Raw genomic sequence first — 24,982 nt, 5'->3', positions numbered from 1 at the left:
AATTCATATGCATGCAAACAAAAATAGTACTAACTTGTACAAGTTTGGAACAAGGACTTGTACAAAATGACTGCAGAAGCCATTGCTGACAACACTGCTTCAAAGAAATACAGAGAAAGTTTGAGCTTGCATGACATTCTGGCAAACAGAAGGAAATTAACAACAAAGCGTCCTTTCTCACTCAATAGCATTGCTTAACACCAGTGTGACAGCATTCACTCCATCTCTTGAAATGCTTTCTCTAGCTGAAGTAAAAAAATTGCTTGTATTTTCTGTGATCTTACCCTGTGAGGACGCTGGGAAGAGATTTGCACAGTATGTTCCCTACTTGTTAGGAGAGATGATGTTAATGATGATGCTATTCCTATTTTACCATCTACTGGGTTCCATAAATGCCACTATACTGACAAAAGCAGCCACCAATAATAATATTGAAAATACAGTTGAAACAAAATTTGAGTATATATTGGTTCTTCAATATGATTGCAAAGTTCAAATAATGTATCATGGATTTGAATGCATCCTGGCACATACTTTTGAATTCCAGGTTAAGGCTATAATTCATTAAAAAAAGACAACAGCATTCAAGCATGTACATGTGTACATGTACTACACTCAAAGGACTTTGACTCTCCCTGAACCTGCAGTTTCAAAGAGATTCACCTCAGGATTCCTCATTAGCTTCTCTATGTAATTTCTTCTTTTCATCTTCCTGAATATTAGTCCTTCAAATTCACCAAGGACCCCTACAATCAAGCTTTTCTATCCTCTTTCCATATCACAGATCAGACCTTGAAGCACCTTCACAAAACACCTGAATTTCTGTATTATGTTCTCACCGTTAATGTTCAGATTCCTGCATGAGTGTCACTGAGGACATGATCTGAAGATAATGACAAGGCACAGTTACAAAAGTATAAAAAAGGCTTTGTAGATGCTCTTAGAGTCCCTCTTCTACAGTGCTGTATGCACTGAAAGCTAAAGGGGAATAGCTATCTTCTGGTTAAATTTTGAGGGTTTCGATTTTCATCTCAGTTTTGTTGGGTTTGGCAGTTTGACATAAGCATTGAATTTTAGAGGTTTTTAAACCATTCAAATTATTTTTTAAAACTTTTACTTTCTGGTCATTCATAAGATAATGAAAAGCTGGACATGAGCTGGCAGTCTGCATTTGCAGCCCAAAAGCCAACCATATCCTTGGACTGCATTAAAGGAAGCATGACCAGCAGGTTGAGGGAGGTGATTCCACCCCCCTACTCCACTCTGGTGAGACCCCACTTGGAGCACTGTGTACAGTTCTGGAGTCCTAAGTACAGGAAAAACATGGACCTGTTGGAGAGGGTCCAGAGGAGGGCAACAGAAATGATCAGAAGGATTGAACACCTCTGCTATGAGGAAAGGCTGAAAAAACTAGGGTTGTTCAGCCTGGAGAAGAGAAGGCTCCAGGGAGACTTCATCACAGCCCTTCAGTACGTAAAGGGGGCTTACAAGAAAGATGGGGAGAGACATTTTAGTAGAGCCTGTTGCAACAGGATGAGGGGTAATAGTTTTTTTACTAAAAGATGGCAGATTCAGATTGCATATAACAAGGAAATATTTTACAATGAGAGTAGTGAAATGTTCAAATAGGTCACCAGAGAGCTTGCAGGTGCCCCATCCCTGTTAAAATTCAAGGTCAGGTTCCACAGGGCTCTGAGCAGCCTGACCTGGTTGAAGAAGTCCCTACTTACTGCACTGGGGTTGGACTAGATGAATCTCAAAAGTGCCTTCCAACCCAAACCATTTTATAATTCTATGGTAAAATGGCTTAGGTTTGCAGCTTTTACAGAGATACTAACTCTTCACAATTCTAGTTGAAGTCTGAAGATTAAATACTGAAAAATGGCTCTGAAATAAGCACAAAGCTTCACAATATGCTAATTGGAGGTGAAGTGAAAAGCAGTTAACATGTTTATATTGCCTCTCCTGCCTGAACTGCCTTTTTCAGAAAAACTGGATATGCCACTAAGGTACAGGATCTCTAGTCTTAAGCCCCAGTCATCATATCCAGTTATCGATCTCTCTTTTTGGACAAGGGGAATGTGGTGGATTTGCTATAGCTTGACTTTAGTGAGCCTTTTGACACCTATGACATTCTCACTCAGAAACTGAGGACATATGTATGGGCTGCACCACTGGACTCATCAGGAGTAATCAGTGGTGACTTGATGTTCAGCAGCAGTCTGGCAAATACAGAGTACTTGAAGGGCTGGCATGGGGCCTATTTTATTCAACATGTGCCTAATTACCTCAGTGATGACACTCAAGTGCACCCTTAGCAAATCTGAAAATGAGGGGGAATGGCTGATGCTGACCAGTGTGCTTCAGTGCAAGGTGACCATGAGAAACTTGAGGCCAGCAGAAATACTATGAACTCTGTACTTCTTCTTCAGCAAGAAGGGCAAAGCTCTGCATGGGCGGCAGAACAACCCCTGCACAAGTGTTGGCTGGCAGCAACTGGCTGAGTAGCAGACTGGCCCCAGTGAAAAGAACCTAAGGATCCAGGTGTCAGGTTGAATATGAGCCAACAATGAGCTTTCATCTCAGATGAGGGAGACTGCTTCCACAGCTCCATTGTAAAGACCATGGCCAGCATAGCAAGGGGTGTTATTATCCCCTCTGCTTGGCACTGGCCCATATGGAACAGTGTTGAGTTTTGGACCTTAAGCATATTACCTGAAGAAGATGCTGAGGTGTCTGGGACTAAGAGGAGGCCAAGACTTGATCAAACAGCAGCCTACAACTATCTAAGAGTCATTACAAGGAATACAGAATCAAGTGTTGGAAGTGGGAGATGCCCAGCTGCAGGACTGGCAACTGCCACTGAGTGTATCTTAAGAGATTCAGGCTATGGTTTGGGAGAGTGGTGGTGGAATCTCCATCCTTGGAATGGTTCTGGAAACTCACCCAGGAACAGCATGGCTGACCTGACCAAGTGCTGACTGTTGTTCTCCTTTGAGCTGTATGTTGAACCTCAAGAGGACCCTTTCAACCAACATTTCTGGGTCTACGAGAGCTCCCTAAGAATGCTCTTCTGGCAAGAAAATGAAGATTATATCTCCTCCAGTAGTCATGGAGGGTGTTGGGGAAGTGTATTCCCTGTATATTGCAAGCACACACAAGCCTGAATTGTGCCATTGCAAAAATATGTCCACTTGCCAAAAAGAGAATAGTATGCCACATTCTTGTGCCAGATCCAAAAAGCTGTATGGTCTTGGCAAGCATAGTACATGAACCTAGGGCTGGCACACTCCTAAGGCATCACTTTTCCTTTTGCTTGGATCAAAGGCAGAGGTAGTTCAGCTATGCCCAGAGCATGGCATAGACACACGTTGCTCACAATAGGCACACTGGTAATGAGTCTGATCTGGAACATCCAGTCTTCTTAAAATACTCATAGAACAAGGAGATTTTAATTTTACAGACAGATTTCAGAATTTCAAGTTTTGTTTGATAGGATGAGAAGTACATCTCTAAGAATAAAGGTATGTGGCTTTGGCCTTGCTCTTGGGGGAGCACATGAACACCAACCTGGGGCTCAGTGGTTAATTTCCAGATTGCAACTCAACTCTTGCTTTGTACGTGGGACTTGAAGGAAGCTGAGCACCACGCTTAAAGTCTGTCCCCAGGAAGGTCTGGGTTAGTAGGGAGTTGTAAGGGTCAGAGCTGCTCTGTTGTGAGGAAACTGGTATGTGGAGGCATGACAGGGAACAGTGAATCCTTTGCTCTAGGTCAGAGATCAAGGAGGAGACGAATGGAAACAGAACTTAAACCCTACTGATTCAAGTTATTTTTTAAATAAAATTACTTTCAAGATTGTTTCTGATAGATACAGAAGCTGGTGCGGTAAGAAGCAGGAACAATGCATTAAATGAAATAATGAATAATAGTGGATCATAGAAGCCTTCCAGAAATGGTAGAGAACTGCTGCAGTACGGACCTCACAGAGGTGGGGTCCCTGTTTTGCTAGCCCCCATTCGGTAACTTTATCTCACCTCTGCTCTTGGTTAATCTATTGTGAATAGATGGAAAAGAAACAGTGTAACTTTCTCTTCTGTACCCTCTCCCACTTTCATTCCTAAGAGCTTTACCCTGTGCAGAACTTGTCTGAGAGCAAAAGGCGTGTCCTTGTTCATAGTTGCGTAGTATGACCTCTTAGACCTTATATTCCTTCTTACTGCTATAGCCACCAATATCAAATAAGCCAGAATATATACTGCCACTTTTGTGGATCAGAAAAACACAGCCATCAAGAGAAGTGCAGAAAAGAAGCATCCAAGAATGTTGCTGCCTGACATTTAATAATTTAAGAAATATCACCAGCAACAGGGTGTCTGTAACTATGGAGGGAAGTTGCTTCAATTTTGATTTTTTTTTTCAGGATTCATGGTGCATTTTTAATACTTCAGTATTTTATTTTTAAAACATCCAGTTCTGGGAAGCAGTGCCAATGCCTTGCAAAATTTTTCAAACCTGATGGGGTCACTATCTCCAGGCCAACATTTGTGTTTTGGGGATGTGGAAGGCTTTTAGATCTAAGTCTGTGAAATACCTTGTTCCTTATCAATCTGATCTTCAGAAATGGGAAAGTGCTATAGCCAGCTGACAGGGTGAAGATGGAGAAACAGGGACATTTAGGAGGTAAAGTTCTTTGCTCTTAGAAGGCAACATTTGCTCTTTGAAGGTCACAGTTACCTCTGAGAAAAACATGTTCTCCTCTCTCTAGAGCTTTTAAAACTGCCCAGGGAAACCTCTCTGAATGCTTTTTCCAGCATTCACTTGAGAAAAGGCAATACACGTACTTTAGTAGGATTTTATTTTTACACTCTAAATATTTATTTACTCCTGCTTACCTCTTGCAGATAACTCCCTTGGACCCACACACTATAATGTATCTTCAACTCCAGCTTCCCACGTGGTATTTCATAAAATCATAGGATGGTTTGTGTTGACCTTAAAGATCATCTAGTACCAACCCCCCTGCATGGGCAGGGACACCTTCCACTAGACCAGGTTGCTCAAAGCCCCGTCCTACCTGGTCTTGAACACTGCCAGGGATGAAATTTCAGTTACTTTCAGTTCCTCCAGCACTTCCACTGCCTCCCACTGTGACCTCTGGAATGTAACCAGTTTAAGTTTGAACTCCGACTGGAGGCAGCTTTAGTGAAAAGGAGTAGATAATAATTGGTTTATATCTGAAAAATGAAAACTGAAAACTGTACGGGTAGCAGAGAAAAAGTGTGTTATGGCAAGTACATTTCCTTAGACTAATTAATACATGGTTTAGGAATTTAAACCCTTTCCCACTAAATGTCCATACTTTCTTGTATCAGGACAATAAACCTCGTCGTAGTTTGTGTTAACTGAGTTTTATAGAAATTGAATTCCAGCTGTGCAGTGATTGCCAATGCAGTGACAATGCCCAAAGCTTCCCTTCATTGTCCTGTAATTTAACCTTGAGTGAGCTGCATCAGGGGACTTCTGTGCCTTGTGTTTGAGAAGATGTGACCTAATCAGTGTCGAGCCTGAGGGATGGGACAATGGCATGAGCTAGCATTCTTCTGGGGTGACGTGCTGTTGTCACCAAGTGGAATCTTAAACTGAACTGCTAAAAGCCAAATATTTCAGGTCACTCCAGCAAACTCAGATGAAAATTTTTTTGCATTTTGGGCATGTCAGAACACTTCATTTCAATATAAATTAGTAAGAAACTCAATGTGTACGTCTTCCCTGAGAATATTAAAAAAAGCAGGTTGGTATTTCCTGCCATGAATAATGAAACCTTCCAGTCCTGTAGTTCTGGCTTGCAGTGAGAACAAATGGTAAAATGTCAAAGTATCCCACTGGATAAAAGTGTTTTCTTTCTCAGCTGTGCTCCCTGGGAATGGGTGGAATGACGTGTTTCTATACTCATTTTCTATCATAGCTGTACGCCCTGAGACTGCTGGAGTAATTTTAAAACAGACCCTTCTATCCAAAAGTAAAATTGGCACATAGCATTTTGATTCAGCTAACAGATGGTGTACGGTATTTATGAGAACAGTTGTTAAATGCTTCATAGTGTGACTCACCACACTGATAGCTGCATATTAATGGAAAGTGGATGGTGCTATCGCATTTGCAAGTGCTCTATTGTTAAGGGGAGCTGGTTGAGCTGATTTATGTAAACAGTTGCCCTCAGAAGTTCAGTCTACAGTATCTGTATTCTTTTTTCAAAGTACTGGTTTTATGAGGTTGAAACCTGCTAACCTTACTGAAAAAAAATGAAAATCTTTTAAACCAGAACTGAAACCTTAGTTTCTGATGGGAAAAAAAATGAAGTTCAGCAGTTATTTATGTATATTTTTTAGAATTAATTTCTGAGATGGGTGATACTTCTATGTACTGAAATTATCTAGGAAAAAATAAAATGTATTTATGATGCTGATATCAGTATATGATTTATTAGCTGTTAATCAGACCAGCCAGAAAGCATTCTTGCCTTTTCTTAGCATTAGTTATGAAGAATTTTAGATAGAAATTTGTTTTGCCCATTTTCGCTGTCTAAAATAGTTCTAGAGCAACATGATTGGATTGGATGCATTTCAGGTATTATTTAAAATCCTTGCTGTGATGTTTTCAATTGAATCACTGTGTCTGTCAATTATTTCAAGAGCTGGAAAAACTGCTGAAAGCATGCCACAAATATGATGAAAATTAGAAGGACCATAAAACAAGCCTAAACCACAAGACCATGGAAATTACTGCAAAGATAACTAGCTATCATCATTAAAACACTTATTTTTGTTGCCTTTATCTTGCATTTGTTTAGGTTGATTTTGTTTGCCTTTGAATGGCAAAGCAGCCTTAATGGAAACACTGCAGCTGAAGTGACATCAGCAGCACTGCTGCAGTTTACTGTAGTTCATGTGAATAGAAATAATCCCTAATATAACTAGAATAAAATTGCAGACTCTCTCCATCCCCTGTGTTCCAGGCAGACTGGGGTCCAAAGGGAATAGTCCCTGATGGAGAAAGTCATAGAGAAGGTGCAAAGTTTAACCTTTTTCCCAGGATCAGGAAGGAGCCAAACTCCACAAAGTACCAAAAATACACCAGACTGACGGCAGTCCCAAACTGCCCTCTGATTCCTCACCATATCTGCAGGAATTCCACTTATCTAAGGCTGCAGTCTGGATTTAGGGGCATCCAAGCAAAGGGGGTGGTTGAAAAAGAGAAGTCTGGGACAATGCCAGAGACTCCCAACAAGCCCAGGAGAATTTTAACATTCCCTTGCTGCTCCCATGAATAATCAAAACTTATTTAAACTGTCTGGGTATTATTTTCTTCTCCTTCAGTTCCCACTAACCCTTAGTAAGTATAGTGAGATTCCAGTGGGATCCTTAGGAAAGTCCTGCATGTACCATAAGCAACCATGCAGTGTCTGGTGGCAAAGGTTGGTGAGACTCATGCAGTATTTGCGGAGTGTTGCAATATGATTCTCTTTGCTCAGATGCCTGCTTGCTCTTTGGCCTTGGGGTAACATAGCAAAGATACAGAGGCTGCTGCAGGTACCGACCTCCTCAGATGACCACCGACCCAGCAGCCTGCTCCAAAATCACTGCCTGTGACTGGCAGCTATGCAAGGATGAAGCTTCTCCTGGGCTCTGTGTTTCAGCTGCAGAAACCCCATGTCTCCAGCAGTGCTGCAGGCTGGATTCCTCGGTGCCCCTGAAAGTCTCATCCAGAGGCTGCAGTAGTACAACTGTTTGATGCACATCTACCAGCATGTCCAGGTGGCTTCATGCAAGTCAGTGAATTTGCCCAAGACAGTGAATTGCATACTCATGTGCTTGACAAAAGGGAACACAAAAGTTTGCAACATCAGGGTTTCAGTAAGACTCTGGTCATCAAAGAAAAAAAAAAAAAAAAGGAAACAAGTATGAATGTTAAGAGTTAGCTCAAATACAAACTTTTCTTAAAATCTCCTTAATATGCCTTTATTTTCATCCAGCTATTGCCCTTCTTTCAAAAAAAGAGAAACTTCCCTCACTCTCTTTGAAAAACAATCAAAATCTGCAAACTCTACAGGAAAAAGCAGTAAAAATAGAGGAGTTACAGGAACTCATTGATGGGGAAAAAATACATAGAGCTTGACAAAGCAGAGGTTCACTGGCAATGTGATAAGTCTACAAATATTTGCAGGCTGTAAATACCGAGGACAGGAATTTAGTGTGACACAGGCATAATCAGGACTAAAAGGAGAGGGGGAAAGAAAAAAAATTATATATATATATGTATGTGTGCCAGACAGATGCAATAGACCTGGGCATTAACAGATGGTATGCACGTCCTGTGGGGAGCCACACTGTGCTGGTTAAGTAGATAGGCTGAGAGAGATGGCAGGACTGTTCATCTTGAACTGCTGTGGTAAATTGACTTGTTATATCTCAGCCATTAATGCATATATGCTTACCTTTCAAGAGCAGGCCTGTCTGTATGCTTAACTAGGGCTGGCAGGCTGAACTACTAGGCCTGATGCTCACTGGTGCCATCTGTGCCACCCCTTCCCCACCCAGCCAGGAAGAGGTAAGGCAGGTCTCAGGTGTGCCAATGCAGATTTGCATCCCTCTTGTTACAGCCAGGTGGGCATGAGGCTGGATGGGACAAAACTGTCTCTTTCAGAGGTCTGACCTTGCGTGGGATCTAAAAAGGAAACATGAAACTTGTGGAAAGCCAGTGAGGCTGGTGTGGCAACAGGGCCCACTATGAGCAGGTCTCTGTCCTGGCCATTCAAGGGAGGTTTCTGCAGGTTCCTCTGCATCACCCTGGCAAGGTACCAGGTTCAACAGAAACACCCATTTCACAAGGCTTAACATTTTTTCCTTCACCTCACCTTTCAAAGTACTATTGGATCGTGCATCTCCTTCAGCAGCAAAAAGGGATCAAGGGTTTGTCCTGCTGTGCTGCAGGGTGGAGCTCCAGGGAGACCCAGGTAGGCTGACCCAGCTCCAACCCGCAGCCTGGCCCTGGGTGCAGGATCGGGATCAGGAGGGAAAACCTCCGGCCGGCCTTGCCCTGGCCACTCCCAGCTCGGAAACCTCCGAACAGAATGTTCCCGGCTGGGAACTGGAAACAAGTTCGCTCCTTGTTGCAGATGTGAAAAGGACCTTACACACCCCAAACACAGCCCCTCCCTCTCGCTCCTCCCCGCCCCGCCGGCGGCTTATGAAAGAAATCACTTCCACTGCGGCTCTTGGCTCTTAGTAACGGAGAGTTATTTCCTGCTTGGGGCTTGCTGGCCTCAGCCACTGGAAATGGGAAATTCCACCCTGAAACCGGCGGGAGCTTACTCCACTGACTGAAGCCTGTCCTGTCTCAGTGTCTTTCTGCAGGATTTTCTACTCTGAGAAACCGGTGGGTTCTGGGGATGGAAACAGGAGCTTTGTCAAAGTTTTAACCATCCTGACTATAGCCTCCACAGGAAAAGCATTGTAAAATGAGCCTTTAGTGAACTACTAAGCTAGAATTTAGAAGCAAAAGTAATTCAATTAAACCAGAAAGTTATTCACAGACTAGAGCTGTTAGCTTTTATTACAGCCAGTCCACTCTAACCTCCACCCTGTCTGCAAGGGTCTATTTGGTCAAATAAAGCTAATACTCTGAATTAATAAAGGTAGCACTGAGATTATGAGAGGTGCAAAATGGGAAGGCCTTTAGGTCTCGTACTGAAGCAGGAAAAGGCATGGCTTTTGCACTGGTGTGTTTACTGGTTTCCCTTCCCAGCATGTTGTGACTTGTATGTGCGCTTGCAGGAGTGAAAACAATCTACAGATGTTAGTTCATCACCTTTACTGAGGTACGGTATGATTTTTGACTCCGTGCACTGTGTTACTGCTGCACTTTCAACCTGTCTTAATGTACACACATTTTTCTTGGTCTTGGTTCTGTGCAAGGTCCTGAGTACACAGTGAGCTGGGAAGCGGTGGGGTTATGTCTCTAAACACAGTTTTTAAGCTATTTGAATTTAAATGTCATCAGGTTAAACAGATGCAAGGATAAAGTGGCCTCTCTGACGGACAGGCATGGAGCAAAGCTGCATGCAAAGAGCTTGCACAGCAGAGCCAGGCAGGTGTGGTGGAGGCAGAGGAGCAGGGAGCCTGCAGGCAGAAAGCCATGCAGCAAGGGGGGAGTGCCAGCTTTTGGGGAAAGGGAGGAAAAACCAGGAGAAGCTGACCTGTATTGGGTCCAGAGCGCAGCCAGGCCCCAGTTATGAGGGGCTGGCAATGATCAGGACTTTTCCACAGGCATGATGTTGCAGGGATGGGGTTTGGAATCAAAAGCCATAATAGGGTTAGAACAGCAACTAGGAGAAAAAGTGAAAAAGCATTTAATACAGTGGTAAACGAGGTTATTTTTATTAAAACAGTATAAAATAAGGCCAAAAGAAGCAAGGCACAGTTCCTGGCCTCAGGCTCTGTTGTTCTTATGGCTGGTTTTGCAGAAGCAGTGGCCCGAGGGAGTCTGCTAAAGGTTCTGCCGTTGCTTCCACGGCCAAGGTCGTGATCCCCCTCCAGCCCCCTGTGCACCTCCCGCAGCGGGGCTTGGGGCAGGATGGGGCACCCCCCCCGAGCTATTTCACTGACACCAGCGTTCGCCGGGCACCGGTGTCCCACAGAGCATCTGCTGCCCGTGGCAGGCGGCAGGCGAGCAAGCGGCTTTCCACATGTGCTCCCAGGGTCTCCCGATTGGTGTGCTCCGCAGAAGGGGCTGGTCCTTGAAGTCGGCTCCTGTGCCTGTGACAGATGATATTTTTATGCAAGGGAACAAAACCAGGATATCTGATGGACTGCATTATCTTTCCAGACAGCTTGGAGCTACAGCTGCAGAGTAAGAAGTTTTATGCTTAGACTTCAAAACTGTGAGTGGAATTTAAACATCGGTTTTAAACACCTACCTTTTTTTTCCACTTTTTTTTGTGTGTGTGTGCAACTTTGCATGAAGTACATATATACCTGCATGATAACTTTTCATTACTGAGCAAGCTGTTGCGAATTCTCCTAAGATGAAATAATTATTGCTTTGGAAAACTTCACAAAGTGTTAGCTGTATTTGCAACTGGACTAACAAATGTGCACTGAGGAGGAGGAGGATGCTCTTTTCAGTGAATGCAATTAGTCTAGCTGAAAATGGTTTCAGATTATCTTTTCCACTAGAAAATGTGTTTGAGCAGGACTGGTTGTGCTGAGGGAGAACCTCCTGGGAGTTAATCAGCAAATGTCAGGCTGGTCTGTGTGTCTGTCACAGGCATCCTTTGATGTTTGCTTGTATAAGGAGAGGGTTTAGGTTAAAACCTGCTGTTACCATTATGTGGCACTGTGCTAGCTGGATGGAAAAATCTGTTGGTACCAGGTGTGAGCAAGCTGGCCAATTAATGATGATTGGATGAAATTAGTTTAACAGAATATTGTCCACTATGATGCAGATTTATAGAAACAATTTTAACAGATACATAGCACTTACTAGTGCACAGGGGGATCATTCTTGTAGTTGAAACATTAACCTGCTCTTTCTTGCATGTGTTTGAGTAGGAATAATGAAATGGTTTTCTGTGGGAGACTCCAGGGGCTGATATCCAGGTCGGTAGTCTAAAGCTGAGCAGGCAGTTTGGGACTTCAGACTTGTGATATTTTCTCTTCCTTATGAAAATCATCCAGTATGGTCTAGGATGACCCATGTCATCCTAGGATGTTATTTTATATACCTTGAGTGAAAAGAGATACATGTTGGAACTTTTCTTGATTCACTCAGATGTTACAAACCTGAGATGCATCCAAAACCCATTCCCAATGTAACATGTATTTTCCTTAGAAAGCAAACAACTTCATGTTTCTGTGCCTTGGCAAATACATTGCATCAGTTTATACTTTTATATTCTGGTGGACCCAGGTGAAATCCAAAGGTGATATGAAAAGAAAAAAATAGTGGCATGTTATTGATAAATAGGTATGGCAGAAATCCCATCCCTGGTGGATCCAGCATCACTTGTTTTCCATCTGGGCATCTCCAGACCACACAGCAACACAAACAACAATCAGATGAGGTATGGGCATACAAAGGCATTTCTGCTGAATTAGTCGAGCACACACCATGGGATGTATGCAAACTCTGTACAACTGGCAATGAGGCAGTTGGGCCCATTGCCTGGTTCAAAGTAAATGTCAATATTTCTTTAACAAATGAACTGCTTGAGTAAATCTGTACCATCTTGCTACTCTTACATCACTGATTGCAGAATTGTTGTTACAGCACTGGGGTATCTAAAGTCAGATTTACAGTATTATCAAGCTGTGGCCTTAGTGAATCTGAGCTTATTGGAAATAATACAGCAATGATAAATTTATTTTACCATCATTCCTTTCTTCTATCTTCTGTTGATCACTACAGCAGGGACATCCTGGATTTGTCCAGCAGAGCAAAACAGTGTTTTTCCCCAAGCTGAATTTGGCACTGACAGAAAAATGCTCCCACGGAGAAGATTGTGAAACTCAACACATTTCAGGCAAAGAGGCCTTTTTAATTGATGTGGAGGAAAGCCTAAATGGAAGATGTCTTAACCTAAACTGCCAACAAATGAATAATAAATTAGTGTTCTCTCTTGAACGAATTGCAGTATTTTTATTTTAATAATGTTAAAACCAATACATTTTCTTTCCATTTGCTAAAATAGAAAAGGAAGGTTAAAAAAAAATAATAAATAAAGGTACATACAGAAATGCTTTTCCATGGCCTGCCCTTTAAATGCTGATAAAGTCCTACAACTAAAGGGCCTCTATAATCCTTATAATGTAAAATGTTTCCTTTTCATGTGACATAGTTTGGTTCTTCTTGCTCCCCTAATTTGGCAGTTTTCTCTCTATTAGATATTGCTACCTAGATAGAATGGGCCAGATTCTCAGCATGAATAAAGAATAGCTTCATTGAAGTCAGTGACATGACCCTGGATTTGTTCCAGTGTGATTGGAGGTGGAATGTGGCTCCATACATGCAGCTGGCATCCCTGCCAGGCTGGGCAAGGAAGTAAACAAAGAGCTACTGCAGTTGTGCCTGTTGCTAGCAGAGGGTCCTGCCAGCTTCCAGTTGTGCTTTCACTTGCATCTTCTTTCTTTAGCAGAAAAGTGCTAAATCCAACTATTTGCTGTCATGCCTTGTCTAACCTCAAACAGTCTATTTTCTTTCTCCCTGCTCAGAAAGATTTTATGTTTTCTGTGCTTTTAGGTTTATTCTGTTCTTTACTGGTGATGTTTTAGGAAGTTTTGCTTCTTACTGTGAAAGTGTTGCTCTCTGTGTTACTCTGGGACCTTCTGGAAGCTGCTTCCCCATTCCTGGAGAAAGCTCTGTTTCCGCATCTGTTTTGTGATGATAACCGCACTGTTCCCACGGCCACCTACCCAGCAAAATAATTCCGAGGTCTTTGTCGTGGAGAGACTAATGGGATTGTTTTGTACTGCAGGTGTGGCTTCCTTATGGCCAATTTGATTTCCCTGTTCAGTGTGCCAGGATAGTCCAGAGCTACTGCCCTAAAGAGAGGAGAGGTTTTGTGTGGTTGTCTGCAGACTGTCCTACCTCCTGAAATTTATCCCAAAGGCATAAGTTGGCCAAGTTTAAGAGGGAGAGCCAGCTCATACTGCTATTGCTGCTGTAAATGGGTGGTTTACACTTCTCTTGTTGCAGCTAAAGAACTGAATTCTGTGATATTTTTACTAATGGCAATTCATCTCTGCTAGTTGGAAATGCCAAAACTACAAAAGGATCATGAGGAGAGGACTCCATGTAGGGTCTGGTGTGAGGCTGGTTTCTTGGTTAGTCTGCATGGGAAGCAAAACCATGGACTGTTCAGATTTTAAGGAGTTCATTACCTGGTGCGTGGATTTCCAAGAACACTCAAGTCTCTAAGCATTTAGCAAGACCAAGGAAAAAAAAACACCAGCGAAGCCAACAGGCGGGGGGTGCCTGCTCTTTGGTGCTTCACAAGTTGCTAGAATGAAGTGGGCTCATATCTACCACTGAAGTGGGGATTAGATGAAGCTAGGGCTCAGCTGAATTTCAGCTGAAATAGTTTCTTTAGAAGTACTTTCTGTCATTACTTATATATTTTTGTGCTGTGTGGACATGTTCTCAACAACAGCATTCTGTTAGTCCAAAACAACGTAGTGTGCTGTTTGAATGGGCCGAAGGCTTACCTGTAACACAGTAAGTTTGTATGATGTATGCAGCCTACTTTCTTTCAAACTACAAAACTTTCATAAATGTTTATAGTATTTTATCAAAACTTTAAAGTTTTATAAAATCTTACGTTTTATAACTATTAACATTCTGTTGCATCTGATGCTGATGACAAGAACGTGTCACAGGCTGTTATTTTGGAACAAGTAGTTCCACTAGGGCACTAGAAAAATGTGTCTGATATTTTATTTTTTAAAGTAACTCTTCTTCCATCTATCAGTTTGTGAGATGGGGATATTTGTTGTCAATACTTGTTGTCAATAAAGATTATGAAAGGGAATAAGCAGAAGAGAAGCTTAGCACATACAAAAGAGTCTGCAAATCCAAGGAGGTTTGTGAACCTGAGAGAAAACACCTTGGCTTCAACACTGCTAATATCACTGTTTTTTCAGGCCTGAGAAGTATCACAATATAATCTCATAAAATCTGTGTGAAATTGGGGCCTTTGAGTCACCTGAGAGAAGCTGTCCAGAAGCGATGTGTGGAAGGAAGGGAGTTACAGGGCAAAGGAAAGCACTGAAAAAACACTCTTGCTAATACTACACAAATGCTTCTTGAAGCTGAAAATGAGAAAGCACAAAAGGTGGCAAGGGGAAAGATGAGGGTATGAATAAGAGTCATATACCTCTGATGTTTTTACCCTTTGTGCTATGTGTTTTGTGCCTTAGGGAGAATGAATAATACTCTGTTTTGAAGACAAATTATGCTACCTTAATGGATAATACATTGTTTTGAAGACAAATTAAATTACCTTAATTAAATTTCTGGTTGTGGGCTCTCAGAAAAAAGGTGTATCCATGTGTCAAAGGTAGGTGCATCATTTAGGTTCACACACTTTTAAGGGCGATGTGCAGGGCAGGAGGGAGGTGCATGGGTGAGCAACCCAGACCACAGGCTCTCTGGCTGTAGCCAGAAAAATTAGAGGGATCCCAAATGCAGTTGAACCCAAAACCTTTACAACCACTAGATTTTTCAACATATAAATCCCAGCTGGTTCAGTGCCACTACTTCATGTCCTGAAATTAACTGCACTGTGAATGGCAGATCTGCCCATCACAAAACCCACTATCTTTTTCAACAATTTACATATCATATAGAACCAGCAAATGGTATGGTTTAAGTTATGTCCTGACCCTTTATGAATAAAATGCTAACAGCCCTTTCCCTGGCATATTATTGTGGTGACACAAATGGAGAAATTAAGTATATTTTAAATATGGGACAGTTAAATACCTAAGTTGTGAGCAAACCAACGGTACTGACTGTAATATTTCAGAGTTCAGCCAAAGAAAAAGTCTGAAAATAATTTGGATCTTGTCTGTCATCACCTCAAGATGAAACTTCAGGAATTCCATTACATATTTTTATTCCTTGATACGTATCTTTACACCTTTATATCTTCACACTAACCTTCATGTCTTCATACCTATCTTTATTAACCAGCAGAATTTAGGCCCACCTCATTCTAACTCTTGGAGACAAATACAGATTCACCCTCTGTGCAAGGCAGGATGCTAGCCTTGATGATAACCAAGAAAATGCATCTCAAAAAAAATCCAGGCAACTGAAAGGGAAAATAACTAAAGGCAACATAAACATTCATGATTTTTAAGCACTTTGTGAAGTTTTTAATGGGTGGCTGGAGCAGAGTCCAGTTTTGAGTTGAGCAGTGTTGCAAATCCACTAGACCTAATGGGAACAGAAATAATATATAATCAAGGTGCACTCACACACTTCATAAACTCTTCAGAGGACTCTCTCCTGTGTAATTTCTGCCTTTGAAACATTCTGCACTGAAGCACAGCAACAGTAATCACACACAGCTCAGGCTGGGGAAGAAAGATAAGGGTACTCTGTATCAAGAGAGCAGTATTGGGAAGGACGACTGTGACTATATTTGCTGGAATTTGGCAGGGGCTGAAATTTAAAACATTGCAAAACACCATGAGAGCTGTGATGCCAGTATAGGATGGGGATATCAGTATCAGCACAGTCCGACATGCCTGAACACAAGCATCAATGTTGAGATTGCCTGAGCTGTTGGTATTTCATCATTTTAATTGCAATAATTCTTAGAGGTTAAGCTCTGCAGTGCCATCTGTGCCTATCCATGGCAGTACACCTACATAGTATGTACTCCATGTGTTCTGCTCCATTGGCAAAAAAATACCTGTGACCTTAACAGTTACCCTGCCCACTCTCAGTGCTAAATCTGAGGCTGCACTTGGATGCTGTGTTTTCCAAAGGTCTTTTCACTATATCCTAAGAGGGAAGAGGAAATTTTACTGATGGGACTATGTGAGTGTGACTCCCTGCAAGCTGGGAGTGACAGCACCATATCCTGCCATGTCCACAGCAAGTGCCCTCACCCCTGAGAGCATTGCGCAGGCTGCAGCAGGCATAGGTGCTGCTCCCTCCCATGTCACCCGTGAATCAGGGATCCCAGGGGATGCGCCAGGACGCCTTCCTGAAGCAGCTTCTTGGGCATGGTGGAAGAGTGCTACATTGTCCCTCGGGCACCACTGCACTCAGTTACTTCATTGCCCTTCGAAGGAACTTGGGCACTAAACTTCAAAACCTTAAATTATGCTGCTAGGATCAGGAGCTCTGATGCCTCAGGTGGGCATCTAAGACAGGAATGCTAAAACACACTCAGAATTTCCAAGCAAGTAAGTAAAAATAACATTTTGATTCTTGATAATACCATCCCAACTTGGATTAAACATACAGATGCTAGCTAGAAGAAAGGGATGACAAAAGGTAGGATGTTTTATATAGATAATTTGCATGCACAGTATTGAAGTTGGCAGTCTGTAAGTGATATATGTACTCTTCATTGCTGCTCTTGACTAAGATACGAAAAACCCTATGATGTAGGCACTCTCCCTTTTCGCATTTTGACGTTGACTTCCATTTACTTTTCCCCCAAACCTTAAATTGCCAAATGCTTCTGAGAAACATCTGCATGGAATTGAGATGCTTCCCCACACCCTTTGCAAATGTAAATTAACTAATCTTGCAGGAGTAAATGACAGAAAAGTAATTTCCGTTTATCATGACAAACAGTATTGCAGTAGAAGACTAATGACTACAATTTAAGCAGCTATGAATTGTGCATTAGGGAGCTCTAGGCCTGAATATTGCTCACAATGAAATTTAAATTGCATTTTTTCTACATCTAGCTGTTTGTAAATAACACTGCAGTTACAACCACAATAGTAATTTTTGTCACCATTTTCTAACTGTCACTGACAGTAGAAATAAAAGATCTAGCTAGATGATGACCAGTGCAATAAACAGAGGTTAAAATACTCTTTATTACGCTCAAACTTCACTAGAAATGGGAACAAGCTGAAATCCTAGACACAGCCACAGCATGAAGTGTAAGTGCCTTGAAAACCTAAGCAGATATTTAGCAGGCAGGATCTCTTTCAGTGGCAGGTAATAAAAATAAATAAATGCATCTAATACATAAATAAAAATAATAGTAATCATCATCATAAAAAAAAAGAATACAGGGTTCCTTGAACTCTGTTATATAAGCTGAGATTTTGGCGCAAATTTCTGGCTTGGACATAGCTCTCAACCTACCTGGCAACCTTATTTATATGCAGAAGAAGAAGTAGTTTAATATGTATTGTAGTAGCCTTCAAAACCTGCTGGATCCTGCACATTCAACTACTTACACAGGTGTCCTCTGAGCTCCACAGGTTTCAGTCATTTGTAATGCATTCCATGCTTGCACCCACAGTGCTACAACCCCCTCTGACTGTGCAGGCATCCCACATGTGTGTTGCTGAAATCTCTTATTTACAGTTAGCTTGAGAGACTGATCTTCCTATGAATAGGGGATAACTAAGGGACAGTCCTCACGGTTTGGATGTGTCTCTTTTTACAACTCCTCAGCATGAGAGAATACACCAGCAATCTTGACTGTGGAGGGCTGGAGCTGAGGGCTTCGCACCTTTTCTTTACATGTGTTTTACTACATGTGGACATGAAATCTGTGAGGGCATTTCTTAACAGCGGCAGAGCAGGTTAAGCTGCCCACACAGCTGTAATCACAGCCATTTTGACGCTGTGTTTTATATGTGGGGTGAACATGGGCATCCTGTAGACAGTGATGCTGGAGCCACAAGTGGGAGAGGCAGCCCCATCTGCAGCAAGAGGGTGCTGGTCCTCAGCGCTCCTCCTCCAGCCTGGGTACTGTACGCGTATACCCACAAACTAGCTGCTTCTTGGAAATGCTTTGTCTGAGAAATGCAGAGCTACCCAAATGGTAGAAGAGAATGCGATAACATGTTTTCTTTGTATGTATTCAAAATACCCTGTGTTGCTCTGCAGTTGAGCCATTGCCTTCTAATTTCTCACTGGTTTTACAATAGGAATGAGTTCTCAAGACAGGGCTTCACAGAGGAAAAAAATGTGTTGAGTAGGGGTGTGGGGTTGGTAAAGCAGACATAGAAGATGACATCAAGAAATGCAAAGCAGATGTAAGCATTAATGTATGATGTGTGTTGCTTCAAGTAAATGGAAATAAGCATCTACTACATTTATATAAATGGCAAAAAGTAATTATAGGTAGAGATAAACTAGCTTCAGTGTAAATACAAGCTCTTCTGCATGCTCCTCTGCAATAATGGGATAATTTACTGATGTAAAGAACTTCTTTGCTGCAGTCTGTGTATTAGCTAGCATAGCTGTGTCTGCAAGACATAAAAAAAAATATATGGTTTTCTAATGGCCCTCATAGGGAAGTAGTAAAGGTTCTAAAAGAGCAGTGGAAAAAAAAAAGACAAGCTAAAATAGAAACAGAGGCAAATTAATAATTTTGCGCATAGAGGACTCTTTTGTAGGGATTTTTTTGCAAGCATCCTTAACACTGTTTTCTATTCCTCTGACCCATTCTTACCACTTGTAACTTTATAGAAAGGTACAGCTATCACAGCTGTCTAATGCCTGTGAAGGAGAAAAGGAAATAAACAACTTAAAGATGTAGATCCTTGGGCTGCCAAAAAAACATATAAGGTCATGATTAATGGAAGAAATAATTTCATGTGACAGCTGGTGAGAATTTACCTTGAAAAAAGGAATATTCAATCTGAAAGTATACACCTTGAAACTGGTTGTAATTGAAAGCCATTACAGTAGAATAAATTTCAAACCTTTTACTAGTGGCTAAGATATTTTCTCTTTCAAGCAAGTCCTACCTATTAGCTTCAGCCTGAGAATAAATACTTTGAGCCAAGAAGTCTTTGATAGAAATCCATAATTACCTTTGCAATATTGCTGGTATCCATCTACTTAGCAAAGACTTTGACTTTATTAGCTACTTAATCATCTGAAATACTCTTATTACCAAATGCTCAGGGAGAACAATGTCTCTGTCAGATTTTGCAGCTGTTGGGTTGTGTGTTTAATAACCTGCTATATTTCAGACCCTGTAGAAATTAGTCACTGAAACTCTTCTTCTTTTAATCAATCTCCAGAGTAAAGATACGGCGAAACTAAATCTTTCTTTGAAGCTAGCTTCACAAGGTTTTTATCCTCACCTAAGATTTAGATTACCTCCGAGACTTCGTCAGCAACCTGTGTTGCTCCAGATTAAAAAGGTGTGATTTTAAGGTCATGTCCTTGTGTGTGTGGCAGCTGATGGGGACTTTGCCCCAGTCTCAGTGGCAGCAGGGATGGGGAACTCCTGGTGATGTGCTTCCAGAGCCATGGCACCTGGGCATGATATGGACAGCAATCCCATCTGATGACAAACCTCCCAGCTGCCAAGAAAATGATGGGAATAAGACCAGTGGGGATGCAGCTCTGATGTAAATGGGAGTGACTGACTCACCCTTTCTCCCCAGGGAGGCAGCCCCCACAATGTGGCTGTGACCCGGGGGATTATTATTCTACATGCTCTGGCCAGTGCCATGTGTTTCCTCCAGGAGACAATGTGGGGGCAGAACAGCAATGGGAGTTTCCAGAAGTTTGGTAGGGCTTAGAAAACATGCAGAAATATTAATGAGCATATGCCTGATTGTCCTGGTAGAGCTGCACCCATAATTAACTCCCACATCTTTTCTACACGCAAGGTGTTTCTGGCCAAGTTAGTCAAGGAGGCCAGCCTTTACTATGTTCTTTGGCTAACAGCTCTAGGGCTGAGTCAATGTCAACACCTTGTAAAGCCAAGGCAGCCAGGAAAAGTATTCTGAAGAGGCCAAGCCTTCTAGGCCAGTGCAGTAAAGAAAAACTGGGATTCAGAACAAGGAGGGAAACTAAAGCTATTCTTCATTTAAAATATTGAATTATGCAGCTGAGGAATGGAATAACCCAGTATCTGTTTTGCTCCTCTACCCCTGCCATTCTTTCCACTGCATTCCTTTGATATGAGTTCAGCCTGTATCATCTCCTCTCTGCTGATTCCATGTCAAGCTAGCTGAAAGGCACGGAGTATAGGGGAAAATGCTGCTTCTTGAAGATTGCAAACTAAGAGCACTTGGTGGGTTTCCCAAGCATTATGGCTCCAGGGACAAGAGATTTGGCTTAGGGCTGGTTGGGAAAGGTTCTACAGCTGCCTGGAAGTGTTTTTATTTTTACATTGTTAATAGAAATCAGGGTGGGTCTCTACAGCTGGGAAGACAAAGGGCAAATGGATGTCAGGGCTATTACACAGATTCAACAGATGTCTCCTAGGCTTCCTGGAGCCAATGGTAATGAGAGCAAATAGTTCCTAGCCCTGCCCATAATGAAGACTTTCTATGATAGGAGAACTTTTCTTCATGGTACAGTAATTGCACTGACAGTCTCACCTTGATTCAAACTTACCTGCACTGATGGCTGGGGAGATGAGATGGCAACAAAAACAATAGGTAGACGAAGAACAAAGTAGAAAGAAGAAGTAGAAACAAAGACCACATTCACCTAACCACTCTCAGATTATCATGAGCTGCAGGACACCAAACAGAACTAGGTTTCAAGAAGAAATTTTGAAGAATTTACTATGTTAGCTATGTTAAAAATTAAAACTATACTTAAAGGTTTTAGCTATATTAATACCTGTGTTCAAAGTTTACTAAGTTAACCTTAAATATGAGGGGAAGAAAAACAAGAGAGGCAGATGATAGACTGGAAGGTGGATTTGCTGCTCTTAGCTGGGCAAACTGAGGAACAGTTAGTCTTGTAAGCTGTAAGATTTGATAGAGAAGGTGAGCTCAAAGGGGGGGACCATACAGGGAGGACCACAAGTCTGTGTCTGGGGAGGATGAGGGAGGATGACAAGCTGATCTTCTGAAACCAGGATGCAAAGAACTTTTGTTTTTATGGATTTAAATGTGGTAGTTCAGAAGGTGTCTGAATATTGTAATGAGATCCTGGCCTAACATCAAGATCTGGCCTTACAGAACAAGATACAAGCATAGTCAGCCTAGAGAGAGGACCCTTTTGGTGATGCTTTGTGGAGAGGGCACCCTTTTGGTGATGTTTTGTGGGCCATTGCACTGTCACAGGAGCAGTGAAATGAAGAACAAAAATGTTCAAGTATCATTTTACTGACATTGCTTCTAATATTGAGCCTGTCAGTAGCCCACTTACATCATACTTAAGGACAGTCCAAATTATTTTAATTACTTTCTTTAGGAAGACTGATGTGCCTTTTGCCTTCAGGTGATGTCCAGCCTTACAAATTCTGGTCCTGCACATTCTCAAAACTTATGCTTTCTGTCCAGCCTTCCAGTTGCTTGAACATGTTTTCTCCTTTTCTTCATCTGGATCTTTTTCTGTGCTGGCCTTTCTCAGTGCTTAATGCAGGCATTACCGTACTGACTAAGGCATATTCTCTGAATTCAAATTCTTTTTAAAACACTTTACTACTGGGTAGCTCTCCAGGGAAAACTGCCTCTTGTGCTGCTGTCTATTTCGTTTATCCCAAAGCTCAGGTTCGAGCACATCTCTTTGACATCTCCTTTATTTGATGTCACTTCTCAGCCCTTCCCTCTTTTCTCCTTCCTGCTCCATTGTTTTAATTCTGTGTTCATCTGATTTACCCTGTCAGCTCTGCTGAAGCTATTTGGCCCAATTCTCATCCTAATTATGGAGATGTACTCCATGAAGATGGAGTGAGAGGAGTTATTCTGGTAATTGCTGCTGATTCACACCAGAATGTGAATCTGGGAGTGATCTCTTTCCTTCAGTAGACTACATGATTTTGCCAATATCATTGAATAATAAATAACCTGTGCTCATTTAGAGTACTCAATACCAAATGTGAAATTTTTAGATGCATTCTAAAAAAAAAAAATCCTTCTTATTATAATTGTCTGTCTAACAAATGATGTCATCTGGCAAACAGGAGTTGCTGAAGAATCTCCTGACAATACGGTCATAACTGGGAATAAGATGGTATTCCCTGTTGTGTAAGCCATCAAACCGACGTGACAGGCAGTCTAGCCTTCAGTGGCCTGCAGCAGGGAAGACTTTAAAGACTAAATGTATTTTGGAACATTTAAAAATATTTTGAAACATCTAATCCCAGGAATAAGGAGGAAACTGATCTTTGTTACCTGGAAGATGCAAAGGTACAGGGAGGAAGAGCATAAATCTGTCAGTTCTTCAAGAAAGAAAATATTTTCCCATTAAATATAGCTTGAGCTTTCCCTAGTGCTTCCTTCTCATCAAATATTCAGCTCACTGAAGCTACATTTTCTTAGAGCATCACACTTTGGCTGAAAACACAGCATGGCTTCTTGCCAGATATAATGATTTAAAGATACTTGTGTGATTCCTTGACTTGCTTGGAATGGACTTAACTGCTGGGTTTTGTACTGTCAGCTCCTTACATTGCTGCAACAAACCTTTTCCTGTTATGCTTCTGGTCTCCCAAACTCCTTGCCTCTACGCGTTAGGGACACTGAAAAAATGGGTAACTCCAGAGTGTGCTGACAGCATTTGCTAAACATGTTGAATGATGCCGATTTGAGCAACACTGGGTCCATCAGGGAATTCAGCCGTGTGCCCGGAGGCTTCCTGGGAATGCCTGCTGGGGAAGCAGTTCCCTGGCCAGCAATGCCTTATGTACATCTGAGCTGACACACAGGCAAGAGGGACAGTCTCCAGAGCTGCTGAAATCCTCTGCTTGAGATACATAGCTTTCTTCAGTGAGACAGAGTGGGGGAAAGAGAAGAGATACAAATAAGAATCCATAGACTTCCATAAATGACAAAGAAATGTTGTTTGTGAAGCGTGGTTGGCTGCTTGGTGTACTCAGTGTGGTCTGGGGGACTGAGGCACAGAAGCCATGGATGGGAAGAACCTGCCACCCGTGTGTGCACTTTCTCCAGGAGGCTGCACCCTCCTGGCTGCTATCACCTTCTGCTATATGGCTCAATCCTTTTGCCAGCCACATCACTGCTGTCAGGAGGTTACATCAGTAAAGAAAATCAGCTGTCAACTTACACAGGTATAACACTGACAGATATTAAAAACATTTCAAAGCCATTCAGTATCTCCTCTTTTCTGTGTGGATACACTTCTGGCCCTTCACAGTATCCCTGACCTTGCCAAGTGCCTGTGAGCTGCTGACACTTGAGCTGTGAATTATGACAGAAGTTATGGATCTGTGCAGTCCTGTTTTATGATGATGATTTATCGTTTGTATTACAGTCATGCCTAGAGGCCTCAGCAAGATCAGGGCCTCACTGTGCTAGTCACTGTAGAAACATGTATTAGGAGATGGTCCTGCTCTGAAAAGATCACAAACAAAAGGTAGGAGGAAGAACAGAAACCCAGAGATGTGAAGTGCATTCCCCAGGGCAACCCAAGGATAAGTACCAGGGCACAGAGTAGCAGCGCTCCCATCCCCTGCCTTTTGCCTGCCCATGTCTGCGCCGGGCTCCACCATCTGCTGCTCTTCCACGTCCTCCTTGCCAAGGGCTGTACAAGGAATGGCACGTTCATGCTTCACCATTCCTCTGCCTGTGGCCTGAAATCAGGCACAGTGTGCCAGGAGGCACATCTCTGCCTCCTCTGCATGGGTGATGCCAGTGCACGGCTGCCCGTTCAGATCACTGTTTCTGCTGCACTCTCAGAGTTACTGTCTTTCCATTTTTTCTTCACCACTGAGCTGACAGTCATTGCTACCAGCAGAGGTGTTGGTTGTCACCTCCAAACTGAGACCAGATGGCTTCATTCCTTCTCAGAGCAAAATAAAACAGGTAACTTAAAATTATCACTATCTTATATATGGATCTAAGGTATCTTTGGGCGACAGCACGACTGACGTACTAAATTGGAAGCACAGAGGCATACTATGGGACAGCTGCATCTTACCTCCACTTACGGGGCTTAGAACTTGCTTCTGGCTATGCCTAAACACTATCCTTGCTTTGCCTTTGTAGTACTTAGGGGATAATAGGAGAGCACTGTTTTTCCTCCTTTTGTAATTGTTATTGTGCTTGGCATTACAACCAGAGCTGTTCTCAACACATAAAAATGCAGTTTCCAAAGCTTAACCTGAAAGCTGGGGGTGTGGACTAGCATCAGTCCTATGTTAATATGAATTATACATTGAATATTGCTTTGAAAATGTTGTGAGCTGACTCTCCTGAAGTGCAAAACTCTATACAGGAAAGAAAAATGAGATGCAGACTTGGCCTGGAGATTTTCAAAGAGGAAAAAGCCAGATTTAGCT

General features: G+C 42.2%; 1 protein-coding gene across 5 annotated transcripts in view; it reads left to right on the top strand.

Moving 5' to 3' along the window:
• Window positions 1-9,257: 9,257 nt before the first annotated feature.
• STARD13 (StAR related lipid transfer domain containing 13) overlaps window positions 9,258-24,982 on the top strand; it is a 299,410-nt gene continuing 283,685 nt past the window's right edge. The window contains exons 1-2 of one of the 5 annotated variants that reach the window (XM_061374529.1): window positions 9,258-9,435; window positions 10,885-10,939. The gene's annotated coding sequence lies outside the window, so the exon portion shown is untranslated. Of the gene's footprint in view, window positions 9,436-9,828; window positions 9,878-10,756; window positions 10,940-24,982 lie in introns of those variants that run through there. The other 4 variants (XM_061374528.1, XM_061374530.1, XM_061374527.1 and 1 more) reach the window with 4 other exon arrangements.

This window comes from Neopsephotus bourkii, unplaced genomic scaffold (assembly GCF_033783945.1).
Source record: "Neopsephotus bourkii isolate Nb327-2 ecotype Australia unplaced genomic scaffold, CSIRO-AGI_Nbou_v1 NB_1638, whole genome shotgun sequence".
NCBI classification, from domain to species: domain Eukaryota; kingdom Metazoa; phylum Chordata; class Aves; order Psittaciformes; family Psittacidae; genus Neopsephotus; species Neopsephotus bourkii.
Note: the sequence above shows the minus strand (reverse complement) of the source record. Positions and strands in the feature narration are given on the sequence as shown.